The following is a 20,135-nucleotide window of genomic DNA, read 5'->3' as shown; positions in this document are numbered from 1 at the left end:
TTGACAAGCCTTCCCTAATCCCCTCCCAACCAGAAGTGGCCTCTCTGACCTCTGGATCCTCACCCTTTTCTATGGGTCACCTATACTCCATTAGGCAATAGAGTAACCAGCCCATCCCCCAAAATAGATCAGAGGCTCCTTGACGAAAGGGGGCGTTTCATTCTTCTCTTTGTATCAGTAGAGCATAACACAGAGCCTGGCACTGGCGATAAGGAAGCTCAATAAATACTGACTGAACTGAATCTCTCATATCTTCCCCAGGGTCTACGTTAGCACCACATGGAAGAGGCATTCAATAAATAGGTGTTGAATGAATTCACGGTTTCCTCCCTGCCCTCGTCGTCTTTCCTCTATCATCAGTGAGTCCTTCTATTTTTAAAAGATGACTTCCAAAGTAATGTATTGATTCCACTCCTAAGAAATACACATTTAAGGGGCAGCTAGGTGGCGCAATGGATAGAGTACCGGCCCTGGAGTCAGGAGGACCTGAGTTCAAATCCGACCTCAGACACTTAACACTTACTAGCTGTGTGATCCTGGGCAAGTCACTTAACCACAATTGCCTCACTAAAAAAAAAAGAAAGAAAGAAAGAAAGAAAGAAATACACATTTATGCTTGCGCGTTTTCAGAAACCTGGGGACATTATGGGAAAGTGAACTAGAGGAAGAGAATTGGTGCCATGGTGGATGCTGCCACCTCGTGGACATTTTAAGAAGTTCCTCAACTTCAAGGTTTGGGCAAAGCTGAGCTTGTTTCTCCCCCAGTTATCTGAGTCAGTATCATGTCAACTGTTGCTGTACCCATTGTTTGTTTGTTTGTTCCTACCCCTCCAGCTCTCTTCTGTGTCATTTACTCAAGGCTCTCTTTGTGCTCATGTCACTGCTGTGGACCGATTTCCACTTAGACATCCCCAAGGGAATAGGGACTGAACCTGTGATTTCATCAATAGAAGGACCTCCATCTACCAGTGCCCCCAGGGGCATGGGTTTGAATGTCACCTGTGGGGAGCAGCAGGATAAGGTGGAAAGGTCGATGAGCCTGGAATGAGAAGACCAGGGTTTGAGTTCTGTCTCTGTCACTGTCAGTGGTCATCTGACTGTGGGTCAGTGGCAAAAAATTTGGCCACAGTAAAAGGTTTTGTATACCTATTTTATATACCTATATACCCCAGGGTCAAATAAAAATTTCTCCATCTAGAAGGGGTTGCAAAAATAAATAAATAATAGATAAAGAAATAGATAGATGAATTTATAAATGAATGAATGAATAAGTAAATGAATGAATGGATAGATATATAGATGATAGATAAAAGGGGTTGCAAGTGGAAAAAGTTTAAGAAGCCGTGATCTAGATTATGAATATCTTAAAATGGTCAACAGGAGAGTCTATTTTATGCTGGGCGCAAGAAAAAGCCACTGAAACTTCTTGAGTTGGGGCAGGGGTGGGTGTGACTGGGTCAGAACTGTGCTATAAAGTATTCTATAAATGGGGATGCTTATGGACTTCACCACTGGGCTCCTTTCTATCTTTCCTGTTTTCTTCCACTTCATTCCCTTTCACATACTCTTGCTATAACTTGGGGGGGGGGAGCAATGAGGGTTAAGTGATTTGCCCAGGGTCACACAGCTAGTGTCAAGTGTCTGAAGCTGGATTTGAACTCAGGTCCTTCTGACTCCAGGGCCAGTACATTATCCACTGCACCACCTAGCTGCCCCTCCCTTTCACATACTCTAAGTCTTCTTACTATTCCTAGCACAAATCAGTCCCTGTTCACTAGCTATCTCCCGTGCTTGGGATTTCTCCTTCCTCATCTTCACCTCCTGCCTTCCCTGGCTTCCTTCATGTCTCAGCTAAAGTTCCATATTCTGTAAGAAACCCAGCCTGGTTCCGTTAGTGCTAGTATCTTCCTTCTGCTAATTACCTCCCGATTATACTCTGTTTATCTTTGTTATTATTGTTCAGTCATTTTCTAGTCCCATCCAACTCTTCATGACCCCATTTGGGGTTTTCTTGGCAAAGATACTGGAGTGCTTTGCTATTTCCTTCTCCAGCTCATTTGACGGATGAGGAAACTGAGGCAGACAGGGTTGTGACTTGTCACACAGCTAGTCAGTGTCTGAGGCCAGATTGGAACTCAGAAAGATGAGTCTTCTTGATTCCAGACCTGTCACACAATCCATTGCCCCACTTAGCTGCTCTCTATATCTTGTTTGTACAAAATTATTTGTAAGTTGTCTCCTCCTTTAGAATATAAGCTCCTGAGGCAGCTAGGTGATGCAGTGAATAAGGCACCAGCCATGGATTCAGGAGGACCTGAAGCAGGGTCAGTTGTTGTCTCTCTTTGCATCCCCTGTGTAGTGCCTGACATCTAATAAGTGCTTAATAAATGCTTTTTGACTTGAAAACAATTCTATGAATTATTATTATTACAATGATGGTTTTCTAATCCATCTCCCTGCCTTTGGGTAAAATTATTCTTTAACTATCCCATAGGAAAAGCTGCTTTTCATATGGATCAAAGGGAATGGGAACATGAAGGAAGGAAGGAAGGAAGGAAAGAGGGAGGAAGGGAGGGAGAGAGGGAGGAAGGAAGCATTTATCCCAAACTTACTGTATACAAAGCACTACAAAAAATGCTGGGAATATAAATACAAAATTGAGACACTCTCTGAACTCAAGGAGGTCTCATTCTAATAGGGAGAGAAAACAAATTTAGGAGGGCACAAAGACAGGGCAGATGGCAAGTGCCAGGGAAAGGCCCAGAGCATGACCCTAATGAATACATCATTAGCAAATACCTCCAGGATCTTCAAAGACCTAGAGCTAAAAGGGACCCAAAAGGTCACTCATTTTACAGAGAAGAAAACTGAGGCCCAGGCAGGTCAAGGTCTTGCCCGATGCATCATGCTGCACCATAAATCCTGCTTCCTCTGGGTTCTGTGGGGAAATTCAGTGAATAGCGATTTCCTGCACTGCAGGAAAATGATCATACATCTATTAAAAACTACAGGCAAAAAAAAAATACAGGCAAATTTATCGTGAGGGAGCAAAAGGCCATTAGCATCTTAGAGTAGGACCAGGACCCCAACGGGAGCATAGCTTCTTCCCCTCACAAAAAAAAGTGCTACCAGCACTTTATCTCCTACAAGGAGATACAGCCATTTGACCCAGAACTCTGGAAATCCTTGGTCACCTTCAGGGCTTTCCCTTCCTTGTCTCCATGAGCACCTATTAGAAACATGCCTACTGTGTGAAAATCTTCAAACATTCCAGACAGATGAATCCATTCAGGGATTAGTGCAACAAATATTGAACTGTTACCATGTTGGGAGCAAAGATGAATAAGTCATGAACCCCTGCCCCTGCTCGCTGTTCCATAGGAGAAATTTGACATGTTCACAATTGATTATAATGCAAGGAGAATGGGATGAGGAACAAAGAAAGGAGAGGCCATTTCTGGCTAGGGGAATCAAGGGAGATTTCCCAGAGGAAGAGAAACTTGAGCTGAGCCTTGAAGGATGAGTGTTCAGTCTTCGGTCTCAAATTCACCGTTTGGATGATAGAGGTAGAATCTTAGAAATTCATAGTATTGGGGGCAGCTAGGTGACACAGTGGATAAAGAACCGGCCCTAGATTCAGGAATACCTGAGTTCAAATCCGGCCTCAGACACTTGACACTTAGTAGCTGTGTGACCTTGGGCAAGTCACTTAACCCTCATTGTCCCACAAGAAAGAAAGAAAGAAAGAAAGAAAGAAAGAAAGAAAGAAAGAAAGAAAGAAAGAAAGAAAGAAAGAAAGAAAGAAAGAAAGAAAGAAAGAAAGAAAGAAAGAAAAGAAAGAAAGAAATGCATAGTATGTGAAAGGTTCAGAAATGTGACCTTGGCTATCTCTGAAAGGCCTTTTCTTCATGTGCTTCCCTAAGGGCAAAAATTCCTAGTTATAGCTCTAATTCCTCCTTGTTTTGCCCTTTGGGGACATCTTTTTCAAATACTGAGCTGTCCAGTCCTGTCCCTTAAGTCTCCTCTGGGCTAAATATACCCCCTTCCTTCAAACAATCCTCAAGCCATCCTGGTCACCCACCCTTGGGTGTTTATTGCTGTCCTTTCTAAAATGTGATCCAATGCAGGGCATTGTCCCACAAGATTATCATCTCTCTGGTCCTAGATATGCTGCCTCTTAATGTAGTCCAAAGTCCCATTAACTTTTTCAGTCGCCATATATACTGTTGACTCATATTGACTTTGCACTTAAATCCCAGATCTCTTTCAGAGAAATTGCTCTCCATCCAGCCGTACCTTTCCCATCTTGTACTTTGGAAGTCAATGTTTCTTTTTTTCCTGTTTAATTCGCTTTTAATATCTCTAATAAGTATTTCTAATCCTTCCATAAAAGTACATTACAGTTCTACAATTTATTGCAAACAGATTTCTTATCTGTTGATATTCAAATTATAATACATTTCATTTAATTATTGGCACTATTTAACTCTACAGCACAATGGAGAATGCCTTTTTAAATATAGAAAAAAAGAGCAATTCTATAGGGAAAATGTCAAACAGAAGGTCCTTTTCCCAAGACAATTACATATCTACACCAACAGTTACATTAAAAATGCTAATTTCCGAACAAAGGATTAAAAAGTCATGATAGGAGGGGCAGCTAGGTGGTGCAGTGGATAAAGCACCAGCCCTGGATTCAGGAGTACCTGAGTTCAAATTGGGTCTCAGACACTTGACACTTACTAGCTGTGTGACCCTGGGCAAGTCACTTAACCCTCATTGCCCCGCAAAAAAAAAAAGAAAAAAAATAAGTCAATGTTTCAAACCCAAGTGGAAGTAAGACTTTACATGTGTCCCTATTACAATTTAATTGGTTTGATTCAACTCAATTTGTTGTAGCCTGTCTCTTGGGTTCTGACTCTCTTCTTTAGTCTGTTGGATCTCCTTCTCAATTCTGTGTCCTTAGAAAATTTGATAAGCATACCTTTATTGAAGGCACTGATGGTAATGTTTAACAGCAGAGGGCCAGGGGGCAGCTAGGTGGCACAGCTAGGTTGACCCTGGATTCAGGAGGACCTGAGTTCAAATCTGGCCTTGGACACTTGACACTTACTAGCTGTGTGACCCTGGGCAAGTCACTTAACCCTCATTGCCCTGCCCAGAAAAAAAAAAGAAAAAAGAAAAAACAAACAAACAAACAAACAAAACAGCAGAGGGCCAAACGTAGATCCCTGGGCTACCCCAGTGGAGACGCCTTTACAAGCTGGTATCAAATCATTAATGACTATTCTTTGGCTTCTGCCAGTTCAGAATCTGCTTAAATTAATTAGGGGCTAGCCCATATTTCTCCATACTTCCCCAAAGAGGAGCAGAAGGGATGTTATCCAATATTTTGATAAAATCTCAGTTAACCATCTCCATAGGATTCTCCTGATCCATTAATTTAGGATTCCTGTGGGGGAAAATAAGGGACTTTGGTCTGGAGTAATCTGTTCTTGAGGAAGGCAAGCTGGTTTTTGGAGATTACTGCTCTCCTCCCTAGCTGGTCACTACCCATCCCTTGTAAAGTATGTCCTAGAAGTTTTCCAGGAATTGAAGTTACCTCACTGATCTATAATTCATAAACACCTCAATCTTATTTTTTTCAACTGGGATAACATTCACACTTCTCCAATCCTGTCTCAGGGATTTTTCCATGATCACTGGCCATGGTCAGCAATCCTATTTGCCGGGTCTTTCAATGAATGACCTCCAATTTAATTTATCTGGGTCTGGTAGCCCAATGTTCCAAAGAGCAGTCGCACATTCTCTTTCTGTCTCCTCCTAATCTTGGGTATTAGCTCCGGGTTGGCCATTCTTGCCCTGTACTTTTCAGTCCAAAGATTATTTCCCTTGACAATGGAAGCAAAGCAGGAGTTGGGGCATTTCTCCCTTTTCTCTGTTATCCATGATCGTCCCATCAACTCCATGCAATGGCCCTCTCTTTACTTCTCCTTTTTTACCCAATATAGCTTTAAAACTACCCCTACCAAACACTGTGCTTTCATTTTTTTATAGTCTTTTTAAAAAAAAACTTTTAATTAATTTTTTTTTTTTGCGGGGCAATGGGGGTTAAGTGACTTGCCCAGGGTCACACCGCTAGTAAGTGTCAAGTGTCTGAGGCAGAATTTGAACTCAGAAACTCCTGAATCCAGGGCCAGTGCTTTAGCCACTGAGCCACCTAGCTGCCCTTCTGTGCTTTCATTTTGAGGGTGAGTGCTGCTGTGCTTGAATTCATCAACTATTAACTGACTTTATTTCTAGTCTATTCTTTCTGTTTCAGATGTTGATGGACATGAACCCAGGAACCTTGTATGAATGTGTGTGTGTGTGTGTGTGTGTGTTTAAGCACATTTTTGCATACTCTAACTATACAGAACTACATTAATATGATTTATTATTATTTTAACTCAAGCATTTGGCTTTCAGGATGGTTGATAAGAAAAGAGGACTTTACAGGGGAATATTATAGGATTTTTTTAAACTATATACTAAGGATATAGGGGCCTGGAGTCAAGAAACCTGAATTAAAATCTGGCTTCGGATGCTTACCAACTGTGTGACCCTGGGTAAATCACTTTACCCTGCTTGCCTCAGTTTCTTCATCTGTAAAATGAGCTGGAGAAGGAAATGGCAAACCCTTCTGGTGCCTTTGCCAAGAAAACCCCAAATGGGGTCACAAAGAGTTGGACATGACTGAAAGAACCGAACAACAAAAGATAGGAAACTCATGGGCTGGTCACTCTCATTTGGTGCTGTTGCAGTTTTGAATAAATGTTAAATTTGCAATAATAAATCTGAAGAATAAAAGGGAAAATGGAAAAATGGGTATGAATGATTGTGAAGCTTCTACAAGTACCACTACCCAAGCAGCGTCCCAGATTCACAAGCTGGGCATCATCTTGGACACCTCACCCCTCTCCCTCAGCTCACAGATCCAATCAGTTGCCATGTTCTGTAGACACCACCTTCACAATATCTCTGGTGTTTGTCACCTCCTATCCATGCCCAGGGCTGCCATGTTGGTTCACCTCTATCCTGTCCCACTCCAATATCCTCTTCTCCCCAATCTAGTCCATATATCTGCCAAAGAGATTTTCCTAAAACACAAGTGTGTCCATGTGACTCCCCCATACTCAATAAACTTCAGGGACTCCTAGGATCAAACATAAATCCTTCTATTTGTCATTCAAAGTCCTATACACCTTGTCTCCATCCTCTATTTCTAGGGTTATTACCCATAATTCCCCTTCACACACCCCATGGTCTGGCCCAACTGGTCTGCTAACTCACACACACACACACACACACACACACACACACAACACATCATTTCCCATTGCCTTTCCAAAAACTTTCACCCCATGCCTGGATGGGCATGAATATCTATTGTCATTCAAGGTTCAAGTCACAGCTACTATCTACCAAAAAGCCTTTCCCAATCCCCCTGGCTACCAGTATCTTCACTTCAAAACTATCTTCTTTACATTTTCTGCGCGCGCGCGCGCGCGCACACACACACACACACACACACACACACACACACACACATACTTGCCTTCATTAGACTATAAACTCATTGGAGATTTTCCCTCATATTCCCTGTGCTTGGGCCATGGTATTTGAAAATGCTCGCTGAATAACTGATTGATCAGAACTGCCCACACGACGATTGCTCCAAAAACAATCCAAATAAGGTCATAGGAAAATGCCCGGAGCAGCAAAACTCACAGAAGAATGTGCTGAAATCATCTTCTAACCAAGAACAGCTTGGAAGGTCAGAAGGAGGGAGCTGCTGTGCTGAGACAGGAATCAAGCCCAACCCCACAGTCACCCTGACACAGATCCAGTCCCAGGAAGGCCTCACTAGAGAAGCAGACCCCCAGAGCCTCTGAATCAGCTGCAGCGCCAGTGTCATCTGGAGCTAAGCTCACAGTCTGGGGAGAGGGCTGAGCCCTCAGCAAGGGGGAGACTACAGGGGTCTATGCTGGTGCTGAGGCAGAACTTGGGTTTTACACCGCTACTGAGAACCAGGAGGTAGGCTCCAGTAGCAGTGGCCCGAGTAGGGGAGGGGCACAGGCTCGTCAGAGCTAACAACCACAACACACAAAGCTGGTTGATTAGCAAGTTGGTCTGGGGTCATCTATGGACCAGGGAACAGGCCAGGGGAGGGAAGAACCTGATTCTCCTTAAATCATACCACCTGGGACATCTTAAGCTTGGGATACTGCAGCCTGGAAACAGTGCCCCACTTTAAGGAGCTAAAAGTCAAGTAAAAGAAAGGCAAGAAGAGCCGACAGAGAAAGGTAAAGACCATAGAAAGTTTCTTCAGTAACAAGGAAGACCAAGGGGCACCCTCAGAGAAAGATGTCAACATCAGGGCCCCTATATCTAAAGCTTCCAAGAAAAATACGAACTGGTCTCAGGCCATAGAGGTGCTCAAAAAGGACTTTGAAGATAAAATTAGAGAGGTAGAGAAAAAAATGGAAAGAGAAATGAGGGTGATGGAGGAAAGACATGAGAAAAAAGTCAACAATTTGAAAAGTCAAATGGAAAAGGAGGTACAAAAGCTCTTTGATGAAAATAATTGTCTAAGAATTAGGATTGAACAAATGGAAGCCAGCAACTTTATGAGAAACCAAGACACAATAAAGCAAATCCAAATCAATAAAAAAATAGAGGGCAATGTGAAGTATCTTCTGGGAAAAACTGCCAACATGGAAAATAGGTTCAGGAGAGATAATTCAAAAATTATTGGTCTACCTGAAAACCATGATCAAGGAAAGAGCTTAGACACCATCTTCTAAGATATTCTCAGGGAAAATTGCCCTGAAATTCTAGAAGAAGCTAAAATAGAAACTGAAAGAATTCACCGATCACCTCCAGAAAGAGATCCCAAAAAGAAAACTCCTAGGAATATTATAGCCAAATTCCAGAGCTCTCAGGTCAAGGAGAAAATATTGCAAGCTGCCAAAAAGAAAAAATTCAAGTACTGTGGAGCCCCAGTCAGGATAGCACAAGATCTAGCAGCTTAAAGGACCATTAAAGGACATTAAAGGGGGGGCAGCTAGGTGGCACAGTGGATAGAGCACCAGCCCTGGAGTCAGGAAGACCTGAGTTCAAATACGGCCTCAGACACTTGACACTTACTAGCTATGTGACCCTGGGCAAGTCACTTGACCGCAATTGCCTCACAAAACAAAACAAAAAAAGGACATTAAAGGACCAGAGGACATGGAATATGATATTCCAAAGGACAAAGGAAATGGTATTACAACCAAGAATCACCTGCCCAGCAAAACTCAGCATTATCTTTCAGTGGAAAAAATGAGACTTTAATGAAAAAGAAGACTTTCAGATATTTGTGATGAAAAGACCTGAACTGAATGGCAAATTTGATTTTCAAATACAAGACCCTAGAGAACCATAAAAAAAAATTGGAGTTGGGGGACATACCTGGGGTCATACAGTGGGCGACTGTCTAGTGTCTGAGGCCAGGTTTTGGCTGGGATCCCCCTGGGTCCAGGGGTGATGATTTGTCCACTGTGTCACTTAGCTAGATGATAACATCTTTAGGGTTAAATTGAGGGGTGAAGGGAATTCATTGGGGGAGGGGGAAGGGCAGAAGTGAAATCCTACATGAAAGTAACAGGAAAAGGCTTATGGAGTGGGGGAAGAGATGGGAGAGGAGCAGGGCAGTAAATAAATTTTACACTCATCAGAAAAGGCTCAAAGATCTTAAACTCATCAGAGCTGCCTCAAGGAGGGACTAATAGACACACCCAACTGGGTGGAGTAATCTATTTAATCTGGGCAGTAAATGAGCCTAACACTCACCAGAATTGGCTCAAAGACCTCAATCTCATTAGAATTGGCTCAAGGAGGGAATAATGTACACACTCAATTGGGTGGAGTAATCTCTCTAACCCTGCAGGAAAATAGAAGGGGAAGGGGAAGGGGATAAAGAGAGAGGGGCAAAAGAAGGAAGGGCAGAGTGGGGGAGGGGACAGACAGAAGCAAATCCCTTTTGAAGAGTGTTAGGATGAAAGAAGATGGATAATAGAATAAATATCATGGGGAAAGGAATAGGATGGAAGGGAAACAATTAACAACAGTAATCATGAAAAAGAGAAGAGGGGGGAAAATTGTACAAAAAATATTTATAGCAACTCTTGGTGGAGGCTAAGAATTGAGAATCAAGGGAATGTCCATCAATTGAGGAATGATGGAAAAAGCTGTGCTATATGATTGTAGTGGAATGGTCTTGTGCCACAGGAAATGACAAACAGGATGATCCCCGAAAAACCTTGAAAGACTAATGAACATCAATGAAGTGAAGTGAGCAGAGCTGAGAGGACATTATCCGTAGTGACAGCAGTATTGTTCAATGAGTAATTGTGAATGACTTAACTACACTCAGCAGTGCAATGATCCAAGACAATCCCAAGGAACTAATGAGGAAGAAAGAACTGATAAAAAGAACACTTGTGGATTGTACATATATAACCTGATTGCAATCTTGTGGAGGGGGGAGGAAAGGGAGGGAAGGAGGGAGAAAAATTTAGAACTCTAAATCTTATGAAAATGAATGTTGAAAACTACCCTTACCTGTAAATGGAAAATAAAATAAATGTTTGTTGAAAGAAAAAAAAAAAAAGAACTGCCCACACATTGATGATAACTACATCTTTTTTAAAGGACACAAAACCAGAGGTAGTGGTGCTTCGGATGGATTCAGAAGATAAGAGCAAAAGCTTTTTTTGTTTTCTGTGTAACCCATGGTCTAAGATTCTCCCAAGACCCTGAGCTCATGCTGGGGGTGAACCCACAAAAGGGTCTGTTCCTCTCTTAGGCTCAGTTGCGCCCCCTTTTAATTAATCCAGGAAAATCTCCAAACTTTTGCTCATGACCAAGTTTCCCCAAATGTTGGCAACATGTCCTTCAGCTTCCCCAAAGGCATCCAATGTACAATACTAGGTAATGATAAGCATAATCATAGCCAGCACTTAGAAAGCACTTTGAGATTTGCAAAATACTTCAAAATTATTTTCTCATTTGAGCTTCACAATCTCCTGGGAGGTAAGTGCTGTTATTCTTATTTTACATATGAGGAAACTAGGGCAGGGCTGGATCAAATAGCTATTAAGCATTTGGCAGTAATCTTTTATTTATTTATTTTTTGGTGAGGCAATTGGGGTTAAGTGACTTGCCCAGTGTCACAAGCTAGTAAGTGTCAAGTGTCTGAGGCCAAATTTGAACTCAGGTCCTCCTGACTCCAGGGCCAGTTCTCTGAACCACCTCGTTGCCACCACTAAGTGTTTGGGACAGGATTTGAACTCAGCTCTTCCCGATTCCCCGTGAGTACTCCAGCTATTGCAATACTAAGTAAGGCCACTAGGTGGCACAATGGATGGTCTTTACTTCACCCCATATCTCAAGCATAAAATTCTAAAGATTCACAGATGCCCATGAACAGAAACAGAAAGAATTCAAATAATTTATTAGTTCTGCAAGAAGGGGATTGAATTGGGCATTAATGGGGCAAATTTCTGGCATTCTGCTGAATTCATTCTCCATTCAGCCACTAAAGCTGTTCTTAAACCATGGGGTCCGGTCATGTCACCACCCCACCCCACAATAAATCCCTGTGACTTCCCTATTGCCTCCAGGAGCAAATGCAAAATGCTCTGGTCGGCATTCAATGCCCTTAATAACCCAGCCCCCTCCTAACTCTCCAGTCCTCTTACACCTTACTCCCCAAGTTTTATCTAGCGACCCTGGCTGGCCTCCTGGCCTCAGACACTGACTAGCTGTGTGACCCTTGGCAAGTCACTTAACCCCAATTGCCTTAAACATCTGGGGCCATCTCCAGTCATCCTGATGTATATCTTGCCACTGGACTCAGATGGCTCTGGAGGAGAGAGCAAGGCTGGTGACCTTACACAGTCCTCCCTCATTTAAATCCAATTCACTGCGAGTCAGGACATCATTGACAACCTCGACTTCCTTGAAATGACAACTAAAATCCCACTTTCTCTGAATTCCTATGCCTTCCCTCTGTTAATTATCTCTTATTAATCTCGTACATAAGCTTGCTTTGTATAGATTTGTTTGCATGTTGCCTCCCTTGTTAGATTGTAAGCTCCTTGAGGACAGGGACTGTCTTTGCCTCTTTTTGTATCCCCAGCACATAGTAGGTGCTTAATAAATGTTTATTGAATAAACAAATAAATTCCCCCTTCCCCAAGGTCCTACCTAGTATTCTTTTTTCTTTCTTTCTTTCTTTCTTTCTTTTTTTTTTGGCAGGGCAATGAGGGTTAAGTGACTTGCCCAGGTTCATATGGCTAGTAAGTGTCAAGTGTCTAAGACTGGATTTGAACTCAGGTCCTCCTGAATCCAGGGCCGGTGCTTTATCCACTGCACCACCTAGCTGTCCCCTAGTATTCTTCAAGACATGCAGCATTGCCCTGTGGTTTTGACCTCCTCCTGGAAGAGAAACATAATTTGGAGCTTGCTGGACAAACAAACCCTTTCTCTTCGGATCTGTGCTTTCTGATGAACTGATTGGTTTTACTGAAAGTGAGCCGGAAATCTATGGGTTGTCCTTTTCCTCTAAGGAGCACACTGCATCAGAAAGTCTCCCACTAGAAAGTCTGGCGCCCAAAGACTGGGGATTACCTATCAATACCAATGACCAAAGCTGGTACTTCCCAGGAAATCTCCCTTCTCTGGCCAGAAAGTCCAGTTCTGGGATAATACTGCCTAGAAAATTCAAAATCCCTCTCTCCTCTCCAAAGAAGATTGGGGGTCTGGAACAGTGTCCTTGAATTCTCCTTCCAGTTTGACCTCTGTCATGTGCTTCCCTCATGGGGAGGGGGGTATGTATGCATGTATCTGTGTATGTGTGTATATGTAGGTGTGTATTGTGTATCGTGTATATGATATATGTATTTGTGTTTATATGTATGTATATGTGCGCTTATATGTGTATGGTGTGTGTTTATGTTTGTATGCAAATGTGTGCGTGTGTGTATAATATATGTATTTGTATTTGAATGTATGCGTACACATGTGTGTATAATATATGTATTTACATGTATATGTGTGTACTAAATCCTGGTAACAAATATATATGCACACATTCTTACACCAACAACACTAAAGTATTTATTCTTGCACTTCTCCATTTTATACTCCATTCATTCTTGCATTCATACAAGCTTATAGTACGTATGGAACAACAGTAAGCTCACATAGGGAGACCAAAGGCTGATGGCCTCATGGAGAAATGAGGAATCACTCAGAGCCTAGAGATATTTTCTACCAAGCGTGCTACAACCGAATCCTTTAATGGGAATAAATTTCATCCAGTGCACACAGTAGGCACTCAATGAATGCTGGTTGGTTGATTGTTCAAGCGTTAAGCTAGAGTTTTCTCCCCTCCACATCCTGCCAAGTGAGGGCCATCGGTCCCCTCTTTTATAGGAAGTCATCAGTCCTTCTCTTCATCTTCTTGGGTATTCGCCTGTTCAATGTGGTTGGGAGGGTCCGTCCAGCAGAACCTGGATGGGACAAAACTTAGACTCACAGATCTGAAGATATACGAAACCTCAGTTTCCTTATCTAGAAAATGGAGCTATTAATAATTGTGGGGACAGCTAGGTGGTGCAGTGGATAGAGCACCAGCCCTGGATTCAGGAGTACCTGAGTTCAAATCCAGCCTCAGACACATGACACTTACTAGCTGTGTGACCCTGGGCAAGTCACCTAACCCCCATTGCCCCACGAAAAAAATAAATAAATAAAAATTGTGATACCCATCATGAAACTCAGATGCTACAGAGTGTGCAGAGAACTAGAATCCATAAAGTTCTAGGTAAACACAAGCTATTTGTATTACCATACGTTTAAATTCCACAACTTTGATGAGCTTTTCCCTGATTCCTCTACTCCCTGAATCAGCAGTGATATCCCTCTCCTTACACATTTGTTGTTCAGTCTCGTCTGACTCTCCGTGACCCTATTTGGGATTTTCTTGACAAAGACACCAGAGGGTTTGCCATCTCTTCCATTTCTTGAACATAGTAAATGATAGCTCTCTGGTTCATGTCCCAACACTTATCACCAGTCATCCTTTCTGTAAGGATGGGGGTTTGAGCTCAGTCACAGTGAAGCAGATGAGATACCCACCCTGACCACAGACCACACACATGGGTCCCTAGGAAGATGAACAGATCAAATGAGCTGGGAATACCTCTTCTAACAGGTCAACGACCAGAGTTACACAGAATGAAACTAGGGGAAGGCAAGAAAGCTAGATGCAGATGAGCCGCTACCAGCCTTTGAGATCTCTGACTGGCCGGTTAAGCCTGCATTCTCCCCGGTGCAACGCCGTGAATCAAATAAAGGATGGTAGGCTTGACAGCTACACACCAGCACCGATTCTGACACTGACCTTGAACCCAGGTATAGACGGAGCCTCTGGAGCTTGTCTCCAGTGAGCTACACCAGCTGTGTTCCTCCGTCCTTTATAGTTCCTGCTAACCATCTAATGCCTTGCAGATGAGCTTCATAAAAGTTTGTTGATTTACCGAACCTCTGCTCACTCCTCTTGGTTCTAGAGACTGAAGCCTCGGGAGATAAAAAATTCCTCTTGACTTGGTTATGTAACAGTCATTATTGTTAAAGCCCGGATTTCAGACAGGGTGATTTGGCGCATGCTGGCTCAGCTTGAAGAAGAAATCTTATGCTATAAATTGGAGATTTTTCTTTTGCCAAATGTGAGGATCATTATAGAATTGTGTTTTCCCGAGTTTGCCTCATTTAGTTTTCAAGATCATTAACTCCTGGCAAAACTTGGCTTTCTCTTTCCCAAGAAGTTTGGTCTGCTAAAAATGCTAATAAAGGTATAAAGAATGTATTTGAGACTAATTTACATAATAGCTACAAATCTCAGGACGGTACATGTTCACAACTGAAGGTTTCATTAACGTGGCATAGCTAAGTGCTAACATTTTTTTTTTCCCACTAGCCTGAAGGCAATGCCAGGGAACACAGGCTCTGGCAGACCCTCCCAAACTGGAAAGGTTTAGTGTTTGGTCCCAGAAATGGTCTCTGTTCCAAGTAAATGGCTCTGTTAAATTTGGAGGGGCTCATCACCAGGTTGGACACGAGGTAGTGAATGTTTTACCCATAGCCACTCTTCAACACCATTACTAGGCCCTAGAGAAGTGGCAATTTCTTATTGGGTTGAATAGGCATGCTGCAAAATTGTGTAATTGTAAGCAGCTAGGTGGCACTGTGGATAGAGGACTGGAACTAGAGTCAGGAAGACTTAGGTTCAAATCCAGCCTCATATACTTCCTAGCTGTGTAACCCTGTGCAAGGCACTTAAACTCTATTTGTCTTAGTTTCCTCATCTGTAAAATGGGCTAATAATAGCATCCCAGAGTTGTTGTGAGAAACAAATAATAATTATAAAGTGCTTAGCAGTGTCTGGTACATAGCAAGCATCATATAAATGTTAGCTATTATTACAAAATCATAGATTTTTCATATGGAGAAGTCAGAAATTTGTCTGTGGCAAAGAATTAGAAATCAAGGGGATGAAAAAAAAGAAATCAAGGGGATGCCCATCAATCAGAGAATGGCTGAATAAATTGTGGTATATGAATGTAATGGAATACTATTATGCTGTAAGAAATGATGAGCAGACAGATTTCAGAAAATCCTGGAAAGCTTACATGAACTGATGCTGAGTGAAAAGAGCAGAACCAGGAGAACATTAAACACAGTATCAACAACATTGTGTGATGATCAACTGTGATAGACTTAGCTCTTTCAGCAATACAATGATCCAAGACAATTCCAAAGGACTCATGATGGAAAATGCTCTCCACATCCAGAAAAAAGAACTGGATTTTGAATGAGATCGAACCATAATGTTCCTACTTTTTGTTTTGCTTCGTTTGTTTTTTGAGGTTTTCCCTTGTGTTCTGATTCTTCTTTCACAACATGACTAATGCAGAAATATGTTTACTGCAAAATGGTACATATATAACCTATATCAGATTGCTTTCTATCTTGGGGAGGGGGAGGGAAGGAAGGAAGGAAGGGAGAAAAATTTGGAATTAGAAATCTTATGAAAACAAATGTTGAAAACCATCTTTACAGGTAACTGGAAAATAATAAAATATTATTAAGATTGGGGAGTGGCAGCCAGGTGGCACAGTGGATAAAGCATTGGCCCTGGATTCAAAAGGACCTGAGTTCAAATCTGGCCTCAGACACTTGACACTTACTAGCTGTGTGACCCTGGACAAGTCACTTAACCCTCATTGCCATGCAAAAACAAAACAAAACAAAACAAAAAAACAAACAAAAAGAAAGAAAGAGAAAGAAAGAGGGAGTCTTTAAGCTCCTTTTTAAAAAAAAAGATTGGGTAAAAAAGAAATTTGTCTGGGTTGTGCATTGGTTAATTATTGGAGAAGTGGTCTGCTATCGTGGAATGAAATGCCTTTTATACACAGTGACTTTATTTACTATGTTAAATTGCTTAATGGAAAAGCTGTGCACAAAGCCAATATTTGTATATTATATCATATTTTCCAGTGGATGTCTATTTTTCAGAAATGTATACAAAAAAAAATCAGTCCAGACACAGTGTAATTTGGAATTACAATAATGTGCAATAAACTGAAATTCTTACAGTTATAAGTAGCACAAATAACAGTGGAAAGCTGGATGGTGGATGTGAGTAAGAAGCAGTATCTTGTCACAAATGGTTTTCAAGAGATTAATGATGTACAAATTTGCAATATTAAAAGCCATTTCCCCAAAGATCAAAGGTCAAATAATATGTATAAGCATTTTTTAAAAGGAACATTCAACAAGTATCTGAAAAAATATTCAAATTTGCAAATGACCCCAAAATGTACATTTAAACAACTCTGGAGTAACATTTCACACTGATCAAATTTTCCAAAGATGTAAAATTTGATGGTGGTGCTAAAAGAAACCAAGCATGTTAGTCCTCTGCTGGTGGGGCTGGGAACTGATCCAACCATTCTGGAAAGCAACATGGAACTGTGTAAGAAAAGTTATAAAATTGTTGATACCCTTCGATCCAGCCATCCCATGATTGGTTTATACTCCAAAAGAGATCATTGTCAGCAGGAAAATACCTCTCTGTGCAAAAATATTCGCAGCAGCTCTTTCTGCAGCACTATTAGCAATGAAAATGTTGGAAATTAACTGTGTGCCAGTTATTGGGTAATGGCCAAGCCAAGTGAATGTTATTGAACATAAGAAACAAAGAATGTGAAAAACTAAAAGAAAGAGCTTGTTTGAAGGGATGCAGAGTAAAGAATGAAGAGATAAAGAGACATATGTAAATACTACAACATGGTCATCGGAAATATCTTTGGATGGTAACAATATCTGGCCAAAATCCAAAATGGGCATTGTTAGGAATGAATGAATGAACAAATGAATGAATGAATGAACAAATGAATGAATGAATGAACAAATGAATGAATGAATGAATGAATGAATGAATGAATGAATGAATGAATGAAGAGCTTTAATTAAGCTTTGTGCCAGGTTCTGGGGATAAAAATATAAAAGCATGAAACTTCCTCCCCTCAAGCAGTATACATTCAGTGCTTAGCATAATGTCTGGCAAATAGTGGCACTTAATAAATGCTCACTTACTGATTGACAATATGTATGGGGCAGCTAGGTGGCACAGTGGATAAAGCACCAGCCCTGGATTCAAGAGGACCTGAGTTCAAATTTGATCTCAGACATTTGACACTTATTAGCTGTGTGGCCCCAGGCAAGTCACTTAACCCTCATTGCCCTGAAAAAAAAAAAAAAGGAAAAAACCCACCACCTCATGAATGTATAAAATATAAAATTAATACCTAAAAAATTCATTGATTTTTCAATTATTCCTTTTTGGGGGGGAAGCAATCAGGTTCGAATGACTTGCCCAGGGTCACACAGCTGGTAAATGTCTGAGTCCAGATTTGAACTCAGAAAAATGACTGGTCTTCTTTGGGAATGAAGGACAACAACCAAACAAAATTAATACCTAATGAAAAATCATAGTTTAAAAAGTATGTTGGAGGGGCAGCTAGATGGTGCAGTAGATAGAGCACCGACCCTGGAGTCAGGAGTACCTGAGTTCAAATCTGGCCTCAGACACTTAACACTTACTAGCTGTGTGACCCTGGGCAAGTCACTTAACCCCAATTGCCTCACTTAAAAAAAAAAAAGTACATTGGAGGGGCAGAGTCAAGATGGTAGAGGAAAGACATTTAATGCTCAGAGCTCCTAACTCAATTGCCCCCAAAACAGCAATAAAACAAACCCTGGAGAGGCAAAACCCATAAAAAGATGGGCTGAGATTATTTTCCAGATTAAAGGGGGCCATACTAGGCTACGAAAAGAGTCCAACCCTGAGATCACGCCGACACAGAACCCAGACATGCAGCACAATAGGAACTTACCAGCTTACTGTTGGGTGAGAGGGCTGAACGACTGACCAAGGGGAAAGTGCTGGGGTGTCTGTGGGACCTAAGGAGGAATTCAGCTATTACACCCCAGCAGGGAACCAGAAAAAAATCCTGAACAGAGGGAGATCCAGGTGGGGGAGGGGCACAGGTTTGTCGAAGCTAAGAACCACATCAGCACTCTGCTGGCTGGTTAACTAGCAAGTTGACTTGAGATTACCTTCAGACCAGAGAACAGGCCAGGTGAGAGAAAAACCTGCCTTCCCTCAAACCAAAACACCTGGGACCCTCTGAAGCTTGGGACAGTGTAGTTTGGAAATAGGGCCCCATAGTCAAGTAAAAAATGGCAAGATGAGCAAGCAAGGAAAGTTGAGAACAATAGAAAGTTTCTTCAGTGACAAGGAAGATCAAGGTGTACCCTCAGAAGAGGATAACAACCTCAGGGTCCCTACATCCAAAGCTTCCAAGAAAAATATGAACTGGTCTCAGGCCATGGAAGCTCTCAAAAGGGACTTTGAAGAGAAAGTAGGAGAGATAGAAGAAAGATTTAGAGAGGTGGAGGAAAGAATGGAAAGAGAAATGAGAGAAATGCAGGAGAGTTATAAGAAAAAAGTCAACGGTTTGAAAAGCCAAATGGAAAAGGAGATTAAAAAGCTGTCTGATAAGGGGCAGCTAGGTGGCATAGTGGATAAAGCACCGGCCCTGGATTCAGGAGTACCTGAGTTCAAATCCGGCCTCAGACACTTGACACTTACTAGCTGTGTGACCCTGGGCAAGTAACTTAACCCCCATAGCCCTACAAAAGAAAAACAAACAAACAAAAAAAAGCTGTCTGATGGGGGCAACTAGGTGGCAGCACTGACTAGATAGAGCACTGGCCCTGGAGTCAGGAGGACCTGAGTTCAAATCTAGCCTCAGACACTTGACACTTACTAGCTGTGTGATCCTGGGTAAGTCACTTAACCCCAATTGTCTCACAAAAAAAAAAAAAGCTGTCTGATGAAAATTATTGCCTAAGAACTAGGATTGAACGAATGGAAGCTAGTGAATTTATGAAAAACCAAGACACAGTAAAGCAAATCTAAATGAATAAAAAAAAAGAGGGCAATATCTCCTTGGAAAACAACCGACTTGGAAAACAGATCCAGGAGAGATAATTTGAAAATCATTGGACTACCTGAAGACCATTACCAAAATTTAGTTTAGACAGCATCTTTCATGAGATTGTCAGGGAAAATTGCTCTGATATTCTAGAAACAGAAGGCAAAATAGAAATTGAAAGAATCCACCGATCACCTCCTGAAAGAGATCCCAAAAGGAAAACCTCCAGGAATATTATAGTCAAACTCCAGAGCTCCCAGGTCAAGGAGAAAATACTGCAAGCAGCTAGAAAAAAGGAATTCGAATACTGTGGAGCCATAAGGATAAAACAAGATCTAGCAGCATCTACATTAAAGGACCAGAGGGCATGGAATATGATATTCCAGAGGGCAAAGGAACTGGGACTACAGCCAAGAATCATATACCCAGCAAAACTTATTATAATCTTTAGGAGGAAAAAATGGGATTTCAATAAGAAAG

This window comes from Dromiciops gliroides, chromosome 3, assembly GCF_019393635.1.
Source record: "Dromiciops gliroides isolate mDroGli1 chromosome 3, mDroGli1.pri, whole genome shotgun sequence".
Classification (NCBI taxonomy): Eukaryota; Metazoa; Chordata; class Mammalia; order Microbiotheria; family Microbiotheriidae; genus Dromiciops; species Dromiciops gliroides.
Note: the sequence above shows the minus strand (reverse complement) of the source record.